Genomic DNA, 25,819 nt, shown 5'->3' on the forward strand with positions numbered 1-25,819 from the left:
TGTTGTTTATATGATCAAAATTAGAAATGACAAAGCTACAAGCCTTGCATTTACCACACTGATAAGTACCTGTGGGTCTAACTTGTTCTATCATGGTATCAATAGGCATACTAAATCTACTTCGTACCAAAAAATCTTTGATATTTCTGCCCCTTTTGTATGAAAATTTTAAATGAACATTTAACCATGATTTAACATCATTTAAGGTACTAAAATGTTTCCAAAACAAGGATACAATCTTAACCAATTCAGGAGTGTAACAGCCATAAGTAGTAACAAAATACATAGTTTCTCTAACAGCCTGATCATTTCGACTAGTGTAGACTTTTGATATTTTTTTCTGTAAACCATTGTGTTTATTAATATAGTCCCATAGCTTATTAAGACTTTCATCCAGATTAGATACATTATACCCTCTTTTCAAAAATGAATTATACACAAAATCCAATTCCTTCCTAAAAATTGTTTCATCATTACATAATCTAAAACACCTTAACATTTCTCCATAAGGTAAGGAGTTTATAGTATGTGGAACATGTCCACTTGTTCCATGTACATACAATGTGTAACCTTCAAATTTTCTATTCACAGAAGTTATTAACTTATAACCGCTAGAAATATCAAGAATTACATCTAAAAAAGGAATTCGTAGGCCCAATAGTAACCCATCAAAGTCCAATGAAAATCTGTTGCACTTTAAATCAGAAATAAATTCTGTAGCCATGGACCGTCCACCTTCCACTAAAAAAATTAAATCATCTACATATCTATAATATCTAATAGATATTATAGATATGTAGATGATTTAATTTTTTTAGTGGAAGGTGACGTCCATCTACAGAATTTATTTCTGATTTAAAGTGCAACAGATTTTCATTGACTTTGATGGGTTACTATTGGGCCTACAATTCCTAGATGTAATTCTTGATATTTCTAGCGATTATAAGTTAATAACTTCTGTGAATAGAAAATTTGAAGGTTACACATTGTATGTACATGGAACAAGTGGACATGTTCCACATACTATAAACTCCTTACCTTATGGAGAAATGTTAAGGTGTTTTAGATTATGTAATGATGAAACAATTTTAGGAAGGAATGATTTTGTGTATAATTCATTTTGAAAAGAGGGTATAATGTATCTAATCTGGATGAAAGTCTTAATAAGCTATGGGACTATATTAATAAACAATGGTTTACAGAAAAATATCAAAAGTCTACACTAGTCGAAATGATCAGGCTGTTAGAGAAACTATGTATTTTGTTACTACTTATGGCTGTTACACTCTGAATTGGTTAAGATTGTATCCTTGTTTTGGAAACATTTTAGTACCTTAAATGATGTTAAATCATGGTTAAATGTTCATTTAAAATTTTCATACAAAAGGGCAGAAATATCAAAGATTTTTGGCAAAGTAGATTTAGTATGCCTATTGATACCATGATAGAACAAGTTAGACCACAGGTACTTATCAGTGTGGTAAATGCAAGGCTTGTAGCTGTCATTTCTAATTTTGATCATATAAACAACATCCCTTTAAAGCTAACAAATGCTTTAGTTGCAAAACAGAAGGAGTTATTTATGCATTAAAATGTCCCTGTCAAAATTTTATATAGGTCAAACCAAAAAACCCTTTAAGGTTAGATTGTTAGAACACATTAGGGACATAATTAACATCAAGAATGAAAGTCCTGTTGCACGACATTTTTTTGAAATGCATAATAGTGATGAAAAAATGTTAAAAGCATCAATTTTGGAACAAATATTGAGTAATGATGTTGATTTATTAAGGATCAAACAGATGTTATTATATAAGGAGACTGTTTACATTTTAAAGTTCAAAACTTTGTGTCCTAATGGGCTTAATGAAGATTTTAATTGGAAAACTTTGGCTAGTTAATTAATACTTTTTAATAAGATAATTGTTTTATTGATCTGATTAATGTGCCTAGATTTGTATATAAGATAAGCCTGCTTCATTTTTCATTATACTCCTGGAAGGCTAAGGCCGAGACGTCAGAGTGTAAAGCTTTTTACAGAATAAATCGTGTTTGGTGAATCCAGCTTGTTGTTTATTACATTTCATCCTGCTGCTGTTGTTGCTGTTTTTACATCTTCCATAGTCTCCACACTTCTCTGTTCCATGCTACCACCCGCCAACTATCCTTCCTCTATGGCCAGTGGTAATGGGGTATGTGTAGGCAGGGGAACTGTGTGCGAGGATGAGAGGGATACAGGTGGAATGGCAACCAATGGCACAGATTCAGCCCCTGACAACTCTGCCTGTGCCTCAATCATACTATCATCATCACTGCTAGAGTCTGTGGGGACACTAACATCAGGTGGACCGCAGGAGGGCAACACACTTACATCAACACCTGTGAGGGGAAGACAAGAACTGTACATTGCAAGTTATACCAGACACACACACAGACATGCACACACAGACACACACTACATGCAGGTGATATGGCAGATGGCATTCAGCTTAGAGAATTGTAGTGGTAGTTATCATACATCCCTGAGTTGCACACAACAGCATGCATGTGTTATAGCAGACGGCATGCATCTTACACAATTATAGTGGTGGTTAGCATACATACCTGTATTGCATCATTTGTGTTAGTAGCCTAAGCCCCATACCTGCAACACAATGCATGCACTTTGCACCATTGCGCCACACTGCGATGGTGTGTGCAACATACACCACATGTTAACTGACCATCGCTGACCTTTGTACATCTGCCACTGATGCTTTGTTTTGGCCACCGCACCTATGTGTGAGGACATGAGCAGAAGGGTATGTCAACTGAATGCCCTAGTTTGCATATCTCCCCCAAAGCAGTGCATGTCTGTTCAACATTATTCTGCTTACCCCTGAGCTGAGTCTACAGACATTGTGCATGTGGCTCTACACACATGTTTGACATGGCTGTCCCTACTTTGCAATGGTTCCACAGACCAGCACAGGTTTACAGTACACCGGCCTGATGTGTGGCGTATGACCTTGCCAATCACATGTAGTATGACATGTCTTCTGCTGACGTGTTGAATGACATGCATACAAGTGTAACACAATGGTGTTCTTTCCAATCTACAGTATGGTAATGGTGTCCCAATGCAGGGACGTGTTATAATAACATGGGCCTTCAGCTGATGCAATGTTGTCTGTCTGCCCTACAAATATGCAGTGACATACTGCACATTGAGCTGATGTGCATAGCCATTGCAGGACATCATGTGGCTTCACAATTGCTATACAATGTGAGTTACTGACACAGTTCATAGCCATGACTTTGTTCACATACAAGACATATCTAATGTGGAATGTGACCCACATCACTGAGGTGTATACACACTAAACCCTAATGTGGAATGTGTGACACAGGTCAAAGAAGGGTATACAGATGACACCTCTGCACATCTGCAACCATATTACTGATGCCTGGCAACTATGCCCACACATGGCAAACTTAGCAGTAGTCTATGTCCCACATGCCATCTGTGTACCTCACACACATGAGGAGCAGGCATGACAGTGATGTCTGACACCAGCAAGGTGAATGCACTGTATCTGTGGCCTGATGTGGTTGTATGTGTATGTTGTGCAACACATGTATGTATTTGAATACTGTATAGGTGAATGCTTTCATGTTGTGACACACTCAAGATGTTCAAGACATGTTATGTGGTGGTTTCATGTTATGCCTACACAAGCTGTGCACAGGCCTGTATGATGTCTAGTGTTTCACATCTGAAATATCACCATTACACAAAGGCCATAGTTGTATTGTGTCGAGCCAATGTACAACAGGGTGTACACACATGTACATCACTTCTACTGTGTGTGTTGCTTCATGTCTCTGGCCATCCTCCATGGCCATGTGTACACATGTTTGTACAATGGTTGTGATGGCCATCTATTTCACATGTCAATGTTATCCCATATGACATACACCCATAGAAGTCATATGCTCCACTGAGGACAGAGTTATGCAGACAAAGGGTGGTATGTATGGGCTGTGAGACATCATATTTTGCAGGATAGTTGAAGCAGCGCAGTCAGCCCACTACATGTCATGGACATGTCAGATAGCACATGACATTGTGTGACATTCATAGCAAGGGTATAATCCACAAGGGTGTATCCTGTGGGCCATCATATTCCAACTCCAACACATTTAGGGTGTGCACACATATGCTCTCTGTACAGTACTGTTTGTATTCCCAACATGTGTAATGCTGATATGTAGTACCTGTCCCTACAGTGAAACACACCTCCACCATTGTATTCACAGTTGTCCACACATCTGGCAATAATAGCTTGGAAGGTTTAGTGTAGGTGTTTCATATAGTCTTCAATTGTTTCACATGGGTAACCACTGTGATGCATTGCAGGTCTGACCAGTGTCTATTAACAGGAACACCATACATTATGTGTACGTGTGTTATGGCAGATAGCATGCAATTAATATGATCTGTGCATTATCAAGCCTGGTACATAATAACAATCTCACCTGACACAGGCTGCTGTCGCTGCAAAATGCCAGAGGTACCTAAACAGGAGTGTCACAGCAGTAAGATCATTATCCACACCTGTGTGATAGCTACAGGGCGCAATGTCATTGTTAGCACATAAGCCAGTAGAATACACTATACTATGGAGTATGCACATCTGTGCATACATAGAGTAGCAGACTATAGTATGTGGCATGTGTGCATACATGCCTTGCATATGATGTCACATTACATATTGTACAGTAACACCTGTAACTATGTGAAATATAGTTGTGTTATATGTGCAGTACTGACTTATCAGGCAACTCCAGGCTCAGTGGTTGAGAGTCACCCACCTCCACAATACCAGCTAAAGCTTGTGGATGGAGGCCTACAGGTGTCGCCAGGTTGGCCAGTAGCTCCTCAGTATGTGTGAGTGGGGGCTGTGTGAGTGGCCCCCCATCTGTTACACCTTGTTCCCTGGCGATTGCATTAGCACGCTGTTTCGCCCATCTTATGAGGTCAGTGCAGTGTTGGCGCACCTACTGATAGGTGCGATTGTGACCACCAACATCATTTACCCTACTGCAGAGTTCATCCCACAGGGCATCCCGCTGCTGTGCATCCTGTGGCACATGGCTGAAGAGTGTTGTATGGTTGTCGAGAAGGTATGGGATAAGGACCTCATCCTCCAAGCAGGTGTATGCTGGCAGCCTGCTATGTGGCATACCTGGAAGACATAATGATGGAGACAGGTCACAGTAACTCACAGAGAAGTACAGAAGTACAGCTGAACATACATGTGTATCACATTTATTAAGATTACAAGTAAGTCTTTGCAAATCTACATGACACTAACACCACTGACATGTTTAAGTCACACACATTTGACACTTACTGGTGATGTGATGTTATCACCATATATGTGTGTGTCATGTGATGGCATTGCTCATACTCCATGTAGATGTTGTTTTGACGTAGGCATGTCTGTTTGCCTGTACTGGTATCTTTACCTATCAGCACATGCCTGGATGTGTTCACATTAATGCAATCGACCTTAATGCTGTGTATATTTCACATATATAGTCATACATAGCCATTAGGGACATGACCTGTGACCCTGCAGACTTGCAAGCATGTATGCATTTTGCCATATACATCTACATGGCACTGTACACCTGTGTAGCATCCTGCCATGTATTGCCTGTTTTGCACATGTGTAACACATGGGACAATAGTTAGCCTGATTGTATTTGCAGGGTTGGATATCAACTATAGCATGTATGGTCATAGTGATCTAGTAGGCTATATGCCCTGGACCATTTATGAGCCTAGGCAGACAGGTTACCTAGCTGTAGGTAACAGACAGGTAAGTTTCAGTGGCCAGTTCAAGCAGTGCCACAGAACTGATCAACAGGGTTACTGATATATTTGGCATGCGGTCATCACACCATGTCACAGAGAGGGACGATGTGCAGCTTCGCTGGACAGGGATGCATAGTATGGCAAGAGTATGTTAAGTGTATGGGACAGGGATCTGTCAGGTATGTTGTGATCCTTGTACTAGAAAGGTGGATGTCCATGAAGTATGTGTTTATTTGGGATCGGGATGTGTTAAGTGTAGCATGTCCAACACCTCTGGGTTGGACATGGCTTTATTCAGGGTATGCTGCATGCTACATAGTGGAGCTAGGGATTGGGAAGGGCATTGTAGGCCATCTACACATGGGCAATAACCCATAAAGGAAATATGTGCTCTATTATGGGTCGCATGAGTGTTGAGTATGGCTGAGCCATTATCTCTATATTCATGGATGGCAATTATCTCTATATTCATGGATGGCACCCTGTCATGATCAGGGGTGCCACATATGACTACCTGACTGGTGTGGTGAAGTAACTATCAAAGGAAAGACTACTGTCCAGCTGCATCCCATACACACACAGTTGACATTATGTTGACCGCTGCCTAGGTGGTAGTTCATGGGTACAGGGTTTTTAACATAGGGGATGACAATGCAATACTTAGCTGTCAGATTGTGGCCATACATCACTCACCACACATCTGACACACAAAGGCCCTTCTGTATGTTGAAAGCAGCACACATTGAGTCAACTATTGCTCCTAGTTCATAGTCATTTGCAAACATCAATAGGCAGATGCCTTCTGTGTTAGTCTGCGTGGTATAGATAACAAAGAGGGGGAGTACCCTGTATTACTGTGGCTGGCACTGGTTTGATGTGTGTGTATTAGTCAGACACCTTCTGTAGTGATAGTTCTGCCAGCAATCCAGTTGCCAACCACTCCTGTGACATAGGAATATACACCTAGTTTACTGAGTGTAGGTGGAACACAGTATGGGTGATGGTGTCCTACGACCTGGCAAGGTCATGATATGCAGTGTGAATCAACCCTACTGTCATCTGCATCTGTACTGAGTACATCAATTACGTTGATCACAGTTCATGGCCTTACAGACCAGACTCTGCAGGGTAGTTGTGCACTATTTCCCATTATAAATGGCATCTCCCCCTTTGTGGGGTGGGATAACTGTTGCTGTGCACCATTCGGTGTGTACACAGCCTGACATGGAGCTATGATTGAACATGAGAGACTGATCTGCAAATATACAGAGCTGGGTATATTTTTTTGGTTTTAGAGTTTATACTGTTAGTTGTTGCTTAGATCTCTGTTGAAACTGCCCCCCCCCCCATTTTCTGCTGTGTCTTCAGTTGGTATAACTGTTTTTTACAGCTTGTGTGTTATCTAACTCAAGGATCACTTAACTTGATCTGTTAGTAACAGCCTGCTTTTAATTGCTGGACCCTGTGTTCTGAAAAACTGCCTTCCAGGCTATCTGCAAATATACAGAGCTGAGTATATTTTTTTGGTTATAGAGTTTGTTAATTGTTGCTTAGATCTCTATTGAAACTGTTGTCTCTCTGTTCTGAGAGACTGATCTGAGTATATTTTTGTGGTTTTAGGGTTTGTACTGTTAGTTGTTGCTTAGATCTCTGTTGAAACTGTTTTGTCCCACCCACTCTCCCTATTTTTGGTTTGTAGTTTAAATTTGGTGGTTTTTGCAGTTGCCCGCCCCACTGTAGATTTGATCTGGGACACTCCCCCCAGTCCCATCTTTTTACCACATTCTACTTAATAAACTCTTTCTGCACTTGCTTTTAGTCCTTTTTAATTTAATTGCATTTTTAAACTGTGTTTGGTCTAATATTGCTACATAATCAAGTGTGCTAGCTTGCACTGCATGTGAATTGTTTTTACTACTGTTTTGTAAGCCTGTTTCCTACCTTTCCTGTAACTAGTGTTCCAGATACAGATTTGCTGTATCCAGGACTGTATGTAACTTCTGAGCCCCCCAAGCCTTTCTGTGTTGGAGGGAAGCCTTCTAGCTTATCAGTGGGAGTGGTAAGCACTAGGTAACCTGTGTACCACATAAGGAGTGGTTCGGCCCAGAAATTGTAGTTATTGGCCGTTTGGGCAATCTCTTCCATCTCTCTCAACTTTCTGATTTGAAAGCCTGCATTTGCACTTGTTTCTGTCCTGTAATTCATCTAGTGCAGATACAGATGCTTAGTTTTAGCACTTAAATTTGCTTATTCATGCTCAGCAATTGTTCAGAACTTGTTAGCACTAAATAAGCTACTAATTATTATAGCACTCAATCATCCTTATTACCTAGAGGAAAACAGTTTTTGTACTTACTTTTCTCATTTGCTTAGAGAAAAACAGCTCTTGTACTCACTTTCCTCACTTATCTAGAGGAAAATAGTTTTTTATTCAGGCATGTCCAAGGGTCAGCTCCCAGTGTTCTCTCCTGTCTATCTGATGAATCTGGGCATCTTGAGACAATGTAGAAATTGCCTCATGTACACAGACACCCCTCTCCTCCTGCCACCCAACACTACAACCTGTGAGAGATGCACTTATCTAGCCAAACTGGAGGTAAAGCTCTCTCCAACCAAAACTGAACTTGACAGTCATGAGGAGAAGGTAAACATTTGCACCACACCACACTCATCACATATCTCACTAAATCTACACCACCAAAATCCACACATAGTAACACAAAAACATTTGTGGAGGCTCTCAGTAATAATCTGTTTAAGCAACAAATACCTCCAAAGCAGAAACGCAAGCAACCTCCCATCCCCCAACACAACCCAAATGACACATAGCCCACAGACTCAACTCAACCACAGCCAATAAGGCAAAACAACGTACCCAGCACACTAGTCATAGGTGACTCTATAGTCAGGCACACTGATGTCCCACTCACCAGGCTAAACAAGGAGAAGGTTACTGTCAGCTGCCTGTCAGGTGCCAGGATCCGCCAGATAACCCACACACTCAGGTCACTCCACAACAAGTACAAATATGACACTGTCATTGTCCATTTTGGTGTGAATGACCTGAGATGTACCTCCCTGGACTACATGAAAAGAGACATGGAAGAACTCTCCGATCTTGTAGCCCAGGCAGGTATGACCCTAGCCCTGAGTAGCATTCTGCCAACACCCAGAATGATACCACAGTACAAGGACAAAATTATTGACTTCAACAATTGGCTAAGCTTCTGGTGTCATTCTAAGGGGATCCAGTATCTGTCTGCTTGGGATGACATGGTCGACAGACCACGATGCTTTGCCACAGATGGCTTGCACCTGTCGCCCCTGGAATTCCGGGTACTGGCTAAGGCTCTTGCTGCCCCTATAGTACCTTTTTTAGGCAAGGTTCAAATAACAAATTCACCACCATAACAGAAACAGGCAAGCAAAAACTGAGGGTAATGCTACACAATGCTAGAAGTCTAAATCTCAAAATGCACTCACTCGAGGCACTCCTTAAAATGGAGAACATCGATATCTGTGCAGTGACTAAGACCTGTTTCAAGGCTCCAGAGAGCACCTCTGCACTACCAGGCTATAACTCATACCACACTTTTTGGCCATGTAACCTGGACTGAAATACCAAAGACAGAGGTGTGTCCATATTCATTAAGGATATCCATACCTCCAGGCTAGTTGCTCAGCATAATGCATCCGAGGTTATCCAAGTGCAACTAACTCTGGGCAAAACTGCAATCCAAATTGTAGCTTGCTACAGATCTCCACCATGCCCCAGGATTCCCACTCCTCTTTTCTTGATGTACTGGAAAATATTAGGGTTCAACCAAATGCCCTAATAATGGGCGACTTCAACTACCCCACCATTAACTGGGAAAACTACTCGTGTACCAACTTTTTAGCTCAACGCTTTCTGGAATTCATAAACTCCAATGCCCTGGATCAACTTATCCAGACCCCCACCAGGGGCAACAATATCCTAGACTTAGTCATTACCAGCATGAGTGACCGGTGTTCCACACCTGAAGTCAACTCCTCGTTGGTCCGATCCGACCATAAGCTAATCACCCTTGATATCCACATACCACCCCCCACCCCCCCATTAAGGAAACCACAGTAAAAAAATTCTCACTGAGCTAATCAGAGGAAGTTGGAGGAAGGGCTCTGAGCTAACGAATCTGAGATATATAACATTTAGTATCCTGTTTTTTTGCTTATTTCTGAGTTATTTATAGCACTTTTATTTTACTCACTGTGCGTGAGGTATTAAGTAGAATTTTCTACAATTGTTAAGCATCTGGTTGGGTTTGTTTGTTCTGATTTTTGTTTCCCACCCTCCCTCTCTGTTGGTATCCTGTTTTTATACTTGGTGGCTTTGCAGTTGCCCACCCCTACTGTAAATTTGATCTGGGACACTCCTCCCAGTCTAGTGTCATTACCACATTCTACCTATTCCAGGGAGAACATTTGAGAAGGCCAACCCAGTTAGCTTCTGCTACTCCTTTCCCCTTTCCACTTTACAAAACAAAATACATTTTCTAAACTTGTTTCCTGCCTTTCCTATAAGTTGTCTAGTCCAGATACAGATTTGCTGTATCCAGGACTGTTTGTAAGCTTCTGTGCCCCCAAGCCTTTCTGTGTTGGATGGAAGCCTTTTACTTAATTTTGTTTCTTAGAACTAGCCAGTTTTCTAGATTCAGCAATCAAATCTGTTTCTTTGAGCTCAGCACTTGTTCAGAACTCATTGTAAACACTAAATAAGCTACAAATTACTACAGCACTCAACTTTCTTCACTTGTCTAGAGAAAAACAGATTTTAGTACTTAATAACTAAGCACCTATCCAGGCATGTCTAAGGGTCAGCTCCCGGTGTTTTCTCCTGTCTACCTGATCAATCTGGGCATCTTGGGGTAATGCAGCAATTGCCTCATGGACACAGACAAACCTCTCCTCCTACCACCCAACACTACAACCTGTGAGAGATGCACTTATATAACCAAACTGGAAGCAAAGCTCTCTTCACCCAAGACTGGACTAGACAGTCAAGAGGAGAAGGTAAACACTTGCACCACACCACACTCATCATATAGTCCCTCAAAACCTACACCACCAAAACACACACATAGAAACACAAAACAGACACCTACATTCGTGGAGGCTCTCAAAAAATCTACCCAAGCAACAGGGACCACCAAAGCAGAAACACAAGCAACATCCACCCCCCAACGCAACCCAAATGACACATAGCCCACAAACTCAGTGTGCCACTCAACCACAGCCCACAAGGCATAACAACTTACTTAACACTCTCATCATAGGTGACTCTATAGTCAGGCACACTGACGTTCCACTCACCAGCCTAAACAAGGAGAAAGTCACTGTCAGCTGCCTGTCAGGTGCCAGGATTTGCCACATAACGCATGCACTCAGGTCACTCCACAGCAAGTACAAATATGACTCTGTCATTGTCCATGTTGGTGTGAATGACCTGAGATGTACCTCCCTGGACTACATGAAAAGAGCCATGGAGGAGCTTTCTGATCTTGTAGCCCAGGCAGGTATGACCCTAGCCCTGAGTAGCATCCTGCCATCACCCAGAATGATACCACAGTACAAGGACAAAATGATTGACTTCAACAATTGGCTAAGCATCTGGTGTCATTCTAAGGGGATCCACTATCTGTCTGCCTGGGATGACATGATCAACAAACCACGATGCTTTGCAAGAGATGTCCTGCACCTGTCAACCTTGCCTTGTGGCTCTTGCCACCCTTATAGTGCCTTTTTTAAGCAAGATTCAAATGACAAATTCACCAACGTAACAGGTACAAGTAAGCAAAATCTGAGGGTAATGCTACTCAGTGCTAGAAGTCTAAACCTCAAAATGCACTCACTCGAGACACTCCTTAAAATGGAGAACATCGACATCTGTGCAATGACAGAGACCTGGTTCAAGGCTCCAGAGAGCACCCCTGCATTACCAGGCTATAATTCATACCACACCTTTTGGCCACCTAACCTGGACCGAAGCACTAAAGGCAGAGGCCTGTCCATATTCATTAAGGATATCCACACCTCCAGGCTAGTTGCTCAGCATAATACATCTGAGATTATCCAAGTGTAACTAACTCTGGGCAAGACTGCAATGCAAATTGTAGCTTGCTACAGATCCCCCACCATGCCCCCGGATTCCCACTCCTCATTTCCTGATACACTGGAAAATCATAGGGTACAACCTAACACCCTAATAATGGGCAATTTCAACTACCCCACCATTAACTGGGAAAACTACTCATGTACCAACTCTTGTGCTCAACGTTTTCTGGAATTCATAAATTCCAATGACTTGGATCAACTTATCCACACCCCCACCAGGGGCAGCAATATCCTAGACCTGGTCATTACCAACATGGGCAACTGGTGTTCCATACCAGAGGTCAATTCCTCATTGGTCGGATCTGACCACAAGCTAATCACCATAGACATCCACATCCCAGCCCCACCCCCCATTAGGCAACCACCGTAAAAAATTTCTCCAAAGCCAAATTCACGCTTCTTAAGACAGAAGTGGCAAACTTCACGACACCCATGCTGATGGACAATAGAGATACGACTGCTGAATCCTATACAATTGCACTTTATAAGCACTTACACAAGTGCATGGATCGTGCAATCCCTAACAGAACCAAGATGCTATCCTCCATAAAAAGGAAGCCAATCTGGTGGTCCCCTACTATAAATAAACACTACAACAGAAGAAGAAAACTGTTGCAAAAAAAGAGTAAAATCCCATGATTGGAGGAACTCCATGGTCAGCCTCAGTAAGAAGCTGAGATCCCTCATAAAATCCTCCAAAGCTAGTTACGAAAACAAAATCACCACTGATTCTAAAGACAACCACAAAGCATTCTATAGCTATGTCAAGAATCTCAATAGCAACACTCAGAACTGCTCTGAGTTACAGCACAATAGCACTATATATACATAACCAACTGATATTGCCAACATCCTGGCAGATAGGTTGAGTGCTAACTTTACCCCTCTCTCATCCCCTAAAGGGCCCATCTCTATACCATAAGAATGCAAAGTAACTGTAATCACAGCTGCACAGGTAAAAAACACACTCTCCAAAGCCAAGAACACAGCATCCATGGGACCTGACAACATCCCAGGCTGCGTTCTACATGAACTACAGAACGAACTGGCACCCCACCTAAGTACCATGTTCAATCATAGCCTCATCTCAGGCTTTGTGCCACTGAATGGTGCACAGCAACAGTTATCCCACTCCACAAAGGGGGAGCCACCACGGAACATGGGAACTACTGCCCCATTAGCCTGACGACCCTGGTCTGCAAGGCTATGGAGGGTATCATCATGGAGCTTATAAACAATGACATTGGTAATCTCCAAACTCTGGACCCTACCGAGTTTGGGTTTGTAAAAGGCAGATCATGTCTCCTAAACCCAATAGACTTCTTTGAAGCGGTCACCAAAGCTGTAGATGAGGGTAAGGTGGTACACACAGCCTATCTAGATCTTGCCAAGGCTTTTGACAGCATCCCCCACTCTGGAATTATAGACAAACTCACTAAACTAGATATAAATCCCTATGTCACAAGATGGGTTGCCAACTGGCTCACGGACTGAACCCACACTGTGAAAGTAGCAGACTCTAAATCCAACTTCAGACCAGTGACAAGTGGAGTACCACAGGGTTCAGTCCTAGGTCGTCTCCTGTTTGGTATCTACTTCTCTAAAGTACAGGCTAACACAGAAGGTCTTTGGCTAACAAAGTTCACAGATGACTGCAAACTAGGAGCCATAATCAAATCTCCTAACGATGTGGACATCCTACAAAAGGGCCTCACTGAGACAGATGCCTGGTGTCAAAGCCATGGCCTCAAGCTCAATGCCAAAAAGTGCATTGTCATCCCTTTTGGTAAAAACTCTGTACCCATGAACTACCACATGGGTGGTAGTCTACTTAACACCAAAAGTGTGATAAGAGACCTTGGGACACAGGTGGACAGTAGTCTCTCCTTTGATAATCACATCGTCACAGTAGTCAGGAAATCCTTCTATGTGGCACACCTCATCACAAAAGGTTTCTCATCCAGGAAAAAAGAGGTCATTGTTCCCCTCTACTCATCAATCATTAGACCCATTATAGAGTACGATGCCCTTTTGGTATGTACCTCACATGACATCCACAACAACTGGAAAGGCCACAGAAATACCTCACAAAGAGGATTACTGGCCTCAAACAGATGGCCTACACAGACCGTCTCAAAAAACTCCAGCTTTAATCTGTCACATATCACCTACTCAGAGGTGATCTCTGCCTAATGTACAAAGCTATGTCAAACCCAGAGCTGTTGGACATGCTCCACGTAAAGAAATCCCAATCCCTCTGAGCTACACGCTCTAGGGACCTAAACCTTGTCACCACAATAAACGGAACATGCTGGAGGGATAGATTCCTATCTCAGAAACTTCCCATACGTAGGAACAAACTACCTATCTATATCAAACAAAGCAGGCCCTGTCTGGTAAAGCATCATGGTCTGTCAACCATGTTATCCCAGGCAGACAGATACTGGATACCCTTTGGCTTGCACCACTACACTAGACAATTGTGGAATACAATCCTTTTGTCCCTGTACTGCAGTATCATTCTGGCCAATGGTGGAATGCTACCCAGGCCTTGGGACATATCTGTATTGGCTACAAGACCTGACAGTTCCTACATGTGTTTCCATGTAGTCCAGGCTACTGCATCACAGGTCCTGTACAACAACATGGAATATGCCAGAGCCATGTGTATAGTTCAAAACGTGGTCTGAGTGTATGGGTATGTGGCTAATCATGGCAGACAGGCAGCTGACAGTATGTATGCCCTTGTATAGGTTGGTGTGTAACATAGGGCTAGAGTTTGCATTCACAAATGAGTACAGTCGGGCATGTTTCCGGCCACGTGTTCTGATGTGTGGCACAATTATGCAAACTATGTCATGCAGTTTGTGTATTTCTTTGTCTGTCTCTTCCAGCTTGGGAGGTCACTTGTTTGGCCAGATACTTAGAAGTGTCTATGAATGTGTGTGATTTCTGGTAGTGTGTGTGGGTGTCCTTACTGTGTTCTAGTAAGGGTATGTGTTGGTTGTGATGATGAGATACATGTGTTAACCTACACCTCATGACTATCCAGTCCAGTCATGGCTGTAGACAGGGCTGCCTTCCAACTTGCCCCTGTAGCTGCATCCCAAACAATGTGCGGGGCGTGGTGTTAGGTGGGTTTGGCAGTGTACATGGCATAGAGATTACATTCCCCCAGGATGATTACATACACAAAGCTGACATTAGTAAACACCAGTAGCTGACTAGTGGACATGCCTGTATGAGCATCCAGTACTACAAGTACCAACTACTGTATTTAGTTTACTTACTGCTTATGAAGATGTTTTAGACAGCGATGCTCACATGTAAATATTTGTGTTATGGATGTGAAAACACTGGCTATTACAGAACCATTGTAGCTATCTTTAGCAGCAATCCTCCTCTGAGGAGCACATTACATCCTGTTAGTTTGTTACAGATGATGCAAGTGTCTACAGGTCTGTTTCCTTCTCTGGGTATATACTCACATATCCACCAGGACCATGAGCTCTGTTGGGCACAGACACCCACTCTCCAAACAGAGTCATGTATCAATAGACTCTGATGCCACTATCAACATGATCAGGATATAATCAGATAGTGTAAGCCATCACCTATGAAGCGGCTGTTACACATGGGTAGCAGTCTCCTACATCTTACACTCCTACTGCAGATGTTACACTGGAGTTAAAGATGGTATGCAACCTGTTTCATTACCAGTACTGTGCACTACCTTACATATAGTATGTGCAAGCAGCTATTAGGTTGGCAATGAGAGGTTAGGCTACACAAACCTGGTAGTTCAACCAGTGTGTCTCTACTCTCAATTTCCACTCTATGTAGGTGTGCACATAGCCATTTGGACCAGCCCTGTAACAAGGGTCACTACACATATGCATAACATGTACACATGCACAGCTGTTATTGCTTGCAAACGATACTAGAGAGGACCAACCCTGTAACAAGGGTCACTACACATTTGCATAACATGTACACATGCACAGCTGTTATTGCTTGCAAATGATACTAGAGAGGTCCAGTCCTGTAACAAGAATCACTACACATTTGCATAACATGTACACATGCACAGCTGTTATTGCTTGCAAACAATACTAGAGAAGTCCAGCCCTGTAACAAGGGTCACTACACATTTGCATAACATGTACACATGCACAGCTGTTATTGCTTGCAAACGATACTCAGAGGTCCAGCCCTGTAACAAGGGTCACTACACATTTGCATAACATGTACACATGCACAGCTGTTATTGCTTGCAAACGATACTAGAGAGGTCCAACCCTGTAACAAGGGTCACTACACATCTGCATAACATGTACACATGCACAGCTGTTATTGCTTGCAAATGATACTAGAGAGCCCCAGCCCTGTAACAAGGGTCACTAAACATTTGCATAACATGTACACATGCACAGCTGTTATTGCTTGCAAACAATACTAGAGAGGTGGGTATTGCATGTGTTATGTGCATGGATAGTTACCTAGCTCTTCCAATTATCTTTGCTATCATGCTGCTAAACTGTCAGATGAATATAAATGATATGTATCCTGTTATTGAGTATTGTAATTGCAATAGACATAACTACTGTTTGCATAACATAACAGAATTGCTATGTAGAATGGAATACAGATCTGCCTAAAATACTGTACATTACACAGTTATTGGCACAATATCCCACAATGCAAACCATATTTGCACAGTAAGCCCACCTTCGACATGTTCATCTTACTTATACACCCATACATATGTTGACTGTTACAATATATCGACATATACTATCCCCTGTTATAGCACATACTTGTTGGAACAATCCTGACACTGACAGTGGCTGGAAGCGAATTGGTGGGTTCCAAGCCCATATCATCCCTTGTGGTGTATGAGGAGTTTGCCTTGTGACCTACAGCAGTACACACATAGAATATTACAAACATTACTACCGCTCAACAATACATTGCTACAAGATAGCTATTTCCACTATATGCATTGATTACACTGCAATTCTTACAGAACAGGTACTACATACACAAACATACTACATGATATACATACCTTCTTAGTAATTGGAGGTGTTATTGACTAGTATAATACTTGTTTTCAGTTCGTCTTTCAGTGTTTTGTACTGTCCTACAGGTAGATGCAGATGGTTTGAATGTGTGACAAGGCAACCTTTTATAATTACAGATCAGTAACGTGCTATCCCGATAACAAATTGGTGTTCCTAAGTAGCCAATTACATGCACATCAGCTGTGCTGCTACTGCCTTAGCCAATACCATGGCAACAGTGGAGTGTAACTGAGTACTCCACTTGGGCATTGTCTCTTTGCCTTACTTGTGAGGAAGACAGCCTGGAAGTGTTGTTTGGAATCTATTGCAACAGCTGTATGGAGACGAACAGTAATATATTGTGTGTAATGCCTAGAGGATTTGGTCTAAATGTGAGTACTGCCATTATATCTCTGAACATTGCTACTTGTGCAGGGTTTGTCTGTACCTAATACTTCTGTATATGTTTCAGTCTGGCCAGGTTGTTAGACTAGCTCAAGGCTGCATAGCTATGCATATAATGTTAGGGGGTTTACAGTGTGCTTACCAGACATACTTAATTTGGTGTTACTGTGTATTATACTGTGCTGATAATAAGTACTCGGTAACACTTCCTGGTGTACGAACCTTTCAACCCTCTGAAACAGGATTAGTTCATACAAACCCTGTTACATCAGCAGCTGTTCAATTGTATAACAGCAACTATTTCACATAGAGTTATGTTAGTGTGTCTCTGTCCAGGTATGTTATGGTTTCAGCAGATGTTGTACAGTAGTTGAATAATTGGTTATGGTATGACAGTATGTATTGATGTAATTATTTTGGTTGTGGGGTAGATGTTGGTGGGTGTACATTGCACATGCAGGTGTGTAGGAACCCCTTTTATACAATGTCTATATGTGTGTGGGTGTTCTTTCCCTATGTGAACACCTATCCCTTAGTGGGCTAATACTATGGTAACTGCAGGCTGATTCATTAAGGCACTGTTAAATGCTTGATGTATAGCATGCAGGTACTGTTAGTCTTTGAAACCTTTTGGCAATACGTCGGAATGTAATAAAGTTTTGCAAAATGAAAGCTGTCTGTGTATTTCAGTCATGGATATTTGCAGTCATTGCAGTTGTGTTGGTGACTGTGTCCAGAGAACATATTTGTAATAGTGTATTGGCATATACTGTTCATATGTTATGTTCATATTGTTTGGGGGGAGTGGAATGTGTGATTGCTATGGTCCATGTTATACTCAGATATGAACACTTCGGATGCTGTCTACACACATGTATGTATGTGTATGTATATATATATATATATATATATATATATATATATATATATATATATATATATATATATATATATATATATATATATATATATATATATATATATATATATATATATATATATATATATCTAGATATATAGTTATATAGATATATATACATATATACATATATATGTATATATATATATATATATATATATATAGATATATATATATAGATAGATATATATAGATATATATATATAGATAGATAGATACAGAGATATATGTGTGTATGTGTATATAGATATATATATATATATATATATTATTGCATAAGTTTATCTGTACCTCCATAGATGTGTAGATGTTTTTAACCTATCTATATATCTACATATATATGTAGATCTGTAGGTATCGACATGTCTCTATGTATCTCTCTCTCTCTCTCTCTCTATATATATATATATATATATATATATATATATATATATATATATATATATATATATATATATATATATATATATATATATATATGAGCATACACCTTTAATTGGGTACATAGCTGGTTGTCCTATTTCAACACATTCCTCCCTTTTGTGTTTTAACCTGTCTGCATACACAACTGGGATAGGCACATCTCAGGTAACTTAGTGTTAGGCTACTCTGAGGATGGAGTACATGGTTGCGGGTTCTAATCCTGGAAGGTGTTATTATTTTACCTCTCAGAGTAGGCACTGGTAGGGAAAGTGTGAATAACGCACATTTAAGTGGTTGTAAGCAGGTTTGCCCATGGTCGGCTCGACATTAAGCAAAGATTAAACCTGTGAAGCGCTTCTCCGTTTACCATGTTTCAGCACCGCTTACCATCGTGTAAACCCATGGAAACCCACTTATAACTGCTTAAGAGTGATTTAATCCACCTGCATCCAACAGCTCTTATTCTGGCCCTCAAAATAACTTAACAGCCCTTGAACCCGGGACCATGAACACCACAGTCACTGACTTTACTACTAAGGCATCTGAGATATGTATAAATATTATGGTATTTAGAATATACATTTTACTACAAGCATTCCTCACTACTGAAAACAAATGTGACAGTCAGTTGGTGTACATATGTCTGATGCATGTTAATGTTCATATGTTTGTGAAATTAGGTGTTGCAATGTGACATGACAGGGTGTATTATGAATGAGAAAGGTTCTTGTTTTGTGTCCTTTTTATATTGTTCCCATACTCCATGTATACCCCTCCAGTTCACTTATTGAACATCCGACCCAGGCCCTCCTTGAAGCATGATTTCATTACCCATCATTCCTCCCCCACCCCAATCTTGACATACACATGAATTAGGTTAATATTAATAGTTATAATACCAGAGCTGCATGTGTTTTGTGTACACTCCAATTCCTTTGGAGTGCTTCTGTGTCATGAAGTGTGTTCATAGATGTTTATATATATGGCTATTGATGTAACTGTATAATATATATATATATATATATGTGTGTGTGTGTGTGTGTGTGTGTGTGTGCAGACATCACTGACGTAGATATATATATATATATATATATATATATATATATATATATATATATATATATATATATGATGTCTGCACACACACACACACATATATATATATATATATATTTCGTATTAATTTGTAACAGTAATACATATGTAGACTGGAATGTGTTGGTTCACAAAATACAGTACATTACAATGTACTGTACATATGTACACAAAGTGACTGTCCCATTTGTGATCATTACAGTGGAATGCATATGGTATAAGGTGTAGTCTCAAGACCATGAAACATGTATACACCTCAGATAGCTTAGTGGTAAGTCCCATGACTATAGTGTGCATGGTCCAGGGTTCAACATCTGCAATGCTTTAAAAATGTTTTTTACTCCAGAATAAGGCTCATTTAAGCAGTTGTAAGTGTGTTTAAAAGTGTTTTTTGTGACATTATAGCAGCGGTTAAGCACAGTTAAGCAAACTTTGTAACGTATAACCTGTACGCGCAAACACGGCCACATCTGCTAACTACTCATGATATATACATGTCAGTGAAGTAACATCTCACTATGTGCTTACATAACACTACATTCTCTGTTGACTGTACTGTCCAGCACACATGGGTTTATATGGGTTTTTGAATGTTTATTATACAAATGATTACTACCTATATATGCAAGCTGTGGTTAAGGTATACTTTTTAACATGATAAACATCCCTGCCTTTATTGGGATTGGGACCTTGAATGCACAGATACTATGCAGATGCTGTAACCATTACACTGTTGACATTAACGTTGCTTCCGCCTATTTCCTATTTAGATGATTTCTATGTGTAAGCTAGGCTAAGCAAAGGGCAGAGGCCCCAAAACCCACTGAGCTTCATTTACTTTTGAAATAACAACATATAACAAATGTACTGTGAGACAATACATTACATTCCTAACTACATTAGGCATAGCCCCTCATTGACACACCAAGGGAAACCTTGTTGTGTGAATGGGTAACAGAATATACACCCCTGGGATCATGTGTCCCAGAACCATACAGCCAAGGGCTGGGGGAGCCTGTCCAGTTTGATAGCTGCGAGACTGGTTGGGGAAATTGAATGGTGTTGAATTGTCACATTAACATGGCCTCTTTAGATCACTAAGTGCCCCTATCACCCTCTACAACCCCAGTCTTCAACAGCTTCCAGCAACTCTGCCTGGTATTGTTTCATTGGCTATGCTTGACAGAGGCTCAGTTACTTCATCAATGGTGCCGAGAAAGCCAACACACTTTAGCTATGCTTCTAATTGCCCTTGGGCAGATAGGTAGTAGGCTATCTGTGAACCTCTAAAGTGCAGGCCATCACAACTATAATATGTGAATAAACAGACTTTCAGATCACAATATACAGTGAGAAATCACCATGTAGTCAGGAAACAGTTAAGTACAGCAAGAACATACAGAACACTGATACTTAGTCACTCCAAAAGCCTATCTTGGAAGCTAGAAGACTTGTATAAGTTTAAGGCTTTCTATTGCTTACCAGTAGGTTACCTACAGGAGAGATGAAAAACAAGCAGAGTTGGGAAACATGCATGCAACAATTCGATACCAGCCTATGTGTCAGCCTCAGGCTTTGGAATGCTTGGCAAGGATATTGGCACCCCCATAGTGCCTTATTTAGGAAAATATCAAAGGTGAATACCAGCTCCGTAAACAGCACAATAGCAGAATCAATGAGGGTTATGCTACTCAACACCAGGGGTTGTGATCACAACATGCATGCACTCACAGCACTCCTCAGGATGGACTACATCAACATCTGTGCAGTAACTGAGATCTGTCTTAAGGCTCATGAGAGCACACCAGCACTACCAGACTACAACCCATACCACACATTTCAGCCACAGAACATGGACTGACACAGACATGGAGGGAGTGTATCCATATTCATCAGGGATACCTACAACTCCAGGTTAGTGGGGCAGCATGATACCTTTGAGATCATCCATGTGCAGCTATCATCAGCCACAACTGCAATGTAAACTGTGGCCTGCTACGGATCACCCTCCATGACCCAGGACCACCACTCCACCTACCTGGAGACAGTGGAGAACATGACAATACTAATGCACACCCTGGCATTGGTTGATTTCAGCTACCATACCATTAACTGGGAAACTTACTCCAGTACTCACTTCCAGGCCCAGCGCTTCCTGGAATTTATCACCTCATATTCCCTGTATCAGGTAGTAACCTTCCTAACGAGAGGTGGAAGCATATTAGAAGTGGTCATCACCAACATGGGCAACAAGTGCACCACAGTGGAGGTTAACCGGTCACTGGTTAGATCTGACCATGAATCTTTCACTGTTTCCACACCCAAGCATCTCCCCCACCCACGGATACCACAGTGTATACCTTTCCTACAGCTAAATTTACACTACTAGCGACAGGGGTGGGGGGTTTCAAAGCCCCCATGCTAAGGGGAAACACTGCTCAAGATATAGACAGATTTACAAATGCAGTCTATAAGCACCTACACAGATGTATGGATTGTGCCATCACTGGTAAACCAAGACTTACTCCTCCTAGACAAGGACACCAGTCTGGTGGACTTCTGCAATAAACAGGCTATACTACAGAAATAGGACAGTGTTCCAGACAAACAGCAAATCCCACAAAGGGTAGACATCTGTGACCACCATTAGTATGATACGTAGGTCCCTCATGACATCATCCAAGGCTAACATCAGCAGGAGAATACGCAAGGATTCGAAAGATAACCACAAAGCCTTCTTTGGCTATGTCAAGGATCTAAGTAGTGACACACAGATTTGCACTGTGCCGGTGAAATATAGCACAAAATATGCTGACCCTACTGATATCGCTAACATCCTTGCAGATACATTCAGTGCATACTTCACCCCTAAAAAGCCCACAACACTACCCAAAAGATACAGTATCCCACACATCAGAGACACACAGGTGGAAATGGCCCTCTCTAACAACAGAACACAGAGTCAATGGAGGCAGATGTTGTCCCAGACTGCATCTTGCAAACTGTACAAGACATCCTGACCTCCTCACCTAATTAAGCTGTCCAGCCTCAGCCTCTCCACAGTCTACATACCCATACAATGGCGCATGGCAACAGTTATTCCACTCCATCAAGGTGGAATCACAACTGACCATGGTAACTACCACCCCATAAGCCTGACTAGCCTGGTTTGCAATGATATGGATCACATCCTCATGGCACTCATTAACAAAAACATTGGTAACCTCCGAACATGTGACCCAACCCAGGTCATCTTGGTTGAGTGCAGTTCATGCCTACTGAACCTGTTTGACATCTTACATACTGTCACAAAGATGTTAAATGATGGGGGAAGTGCTTCACACATACTACCTGGACCTCGCCAAGGCTTTTGACACCATGCCCCACTCAGGTATTATTAATAAACACACCAGCCTGTACATACACCCATACATCACAGGTTGGGTTGCCAACGGGCTTACACACAGAACCCATATGGTACGACTAGCGGTCTTCAGATCCAACTCTTGACCAGTCATGACTGGTGTCCCACAGGACTCAGTCCTGGCAGCCCTACTGTTTGGCATATACTTCTCAGAGGTACAGGCAAACACAGGTGGACTACGGCAGACCATGTTTGGCAATGACTGCGAACTGAGAGCCATGACTGATAGTCCAGCTGACACAGACATCCCTCAAGGGGCCTCACAGAGACCATCACAGGGTATCAACGTCATGGCCTCCAGCTAAGTGCCACTAACTGCATGGTCATTCCATTGTGGAATATTAAGCACCCACATATTAACACATAAGTGGCAGCTACTTTAATATGGACGAGGTAATGGGGTATCTGGGGACTAAGGTAGATAGTGATCGCCCCTTTGACAATCATATCTCCAAAGTAGTTAGGACATCCTATTATGTAGGCCATCTGATTACTAAAGGGTTCCCATCTAGACATACTGGGGTTATAGTGCCCCTTTACTCATCACTCATCAGTCCCATCATAGGGTATAATAACCCATTTGGGATGTACCTCAGAAGACACTTCCAACAGCTGGGAGGTCCACAAATGTACCTTGCCAAGGTGAATACTGGCCTCCAACTTATGGCCTATGCAGCCAGACTAAATAAACTCCTGCTTTACTCAGTGGCATCTCATTTACCCAGAGATGATCTCTGCTGGCCAACACAGCCATGTTGAACTCAGGCTTAATGGATATGCTCCACCTATGGGAATCCATGTCACAGTGAACCACACACTGTAGTGAGCTGAACCTTGCCACAACAATAACTGGAAGATGCTGGAGGGACAGATTCCTGTCATAGACACTCCCCATACTTTGGAACAACATCCCTGACTACATTATACAGAGCCCCTCACTAACACTCTGCAAGAGAAACCTTGAAGAGTGGATGGAGAACAGTAGATGCACCCCAGGGATCCCGCCATTGGCTCTGCTCCACAGAGGGACAGTTAATGAATCAATAGGGTGGCAAATGCTGACACATTTTGGCTGGGCTTATGAATGGCCTCTGGCAGTTGGCCAAGTAGCTACCTATGAATCTATGCATACAGTATCAGTACACACTAATAGCTTAATTTACTGTTCAGGTGTTGACTTACCTTGTGCCAATGGCAGTTGTGTGTGCAATAGTTGAGGGCTGCCTATGTTGGATGCACACAGTAGACTGCCTGTACATGACAATTTACAGGTAGTCTTGTGTGTGTGTGCCATCCATTTTTACAGTGTGTGCAGGTGGAGAAAGGTGTCAGTCCCTAGGTGCCTACACTGTCAGTGTGTGTTCTATACATTCCCTCTTTGCCAAGGCATGGGCATACTGGGCATGCCTCCATCTGCCTACTGGGGCTGACTCAGGGTGTTCGTGGTCTGAGTACCTCTGTGCCTGTGGGGCCCTTGGCAATGGTGGTGGGCTGTGAGAGCCTTCATCATTCTGTCCCTGCTGCAGCTGTTTCCGCAGGACCATATTGTGTAGCATGGCCCATACTATGAAGATGTGGGCACATGTGCCTGGAGAGTACTGCAAGACTCCACCAGATATGTCCAAGCAACAGAACCGTGATTTTAGCATCCCAAACACACACTCTATGATGATTCTGGTTTGTGCGTGTGTCTCATTATGGCATTCCTGCATGGGTGTGTGCGCATTTCGTATGGGAGTCATCATCCACGGTTCCAGTGCATAACCAGCATCCCCCACCATGTGGCCATTTGGGATGTCCCCCCTGACAAATAACTGATACAGCTGTGAGGCATGCCAGATGTGGGAGTTGTGATAACTTCCAGGGCTGCCAGCACACATGTCCATGATAATGCCCTGGGCATTGCACATGACCTGGCAGTTGATGGAGGGGTATCCCTTGCGGTTTATGTAGTGCCTACCCTGCTCACCAGGTGGTGACTTGATGTGTATGTGCATGCAGTCTATTGTACCCAGTACCTCTGGGTATTCTGCCACATGGTGGAAGAGCCGCATATTGCTGGCCAACTCCTCCTGCGTTCGGGGGAAGTATATGTGCTCACTGGCATGTGGTAATATGGCATCCAGGAACTGGTGTCGTACCCCGGATGCTGATGCCTGTGAGATCCCCATGATATCCTCAGTTGGTCTTTGAAAGGTACCTGTAGCTAGTATTCTCAGGCTTACACATACCTTCGTATCCACTGGGATGGGTTCCCCTCTGTTTGTTCTGGCTCTGAGGCGTGACCGGCACAACTCTACAAGTTGCTGTAGGATGTCCCTGTCCACCCTGTAATGCTCTACTATCTCCAGATCATGTAGCCCCTGGTAGGTTACACTGGGTCTGAACACTCTCCTCCTCTGGTGCCTGAGGTGGTCGTGTGTATCATCCTCCACACCACCTTCAGTCTCCAACACATGCTGGTGTATCAAAGC

This window comes from Protopterus annectens, chromosome 10.part0, assembly GCF_019279795.1.
Source record: "Protopterus annectens isolate FY-2018-M chromosome 10.part0, PAN1.0, whole genome shotgun sequence".
NCBI classification, from domain to species: Eukaryota; Metazoa; Chordata; order Ceratodontiformes; family Protopteridae; genus Protopterus; species Protopterus annectens.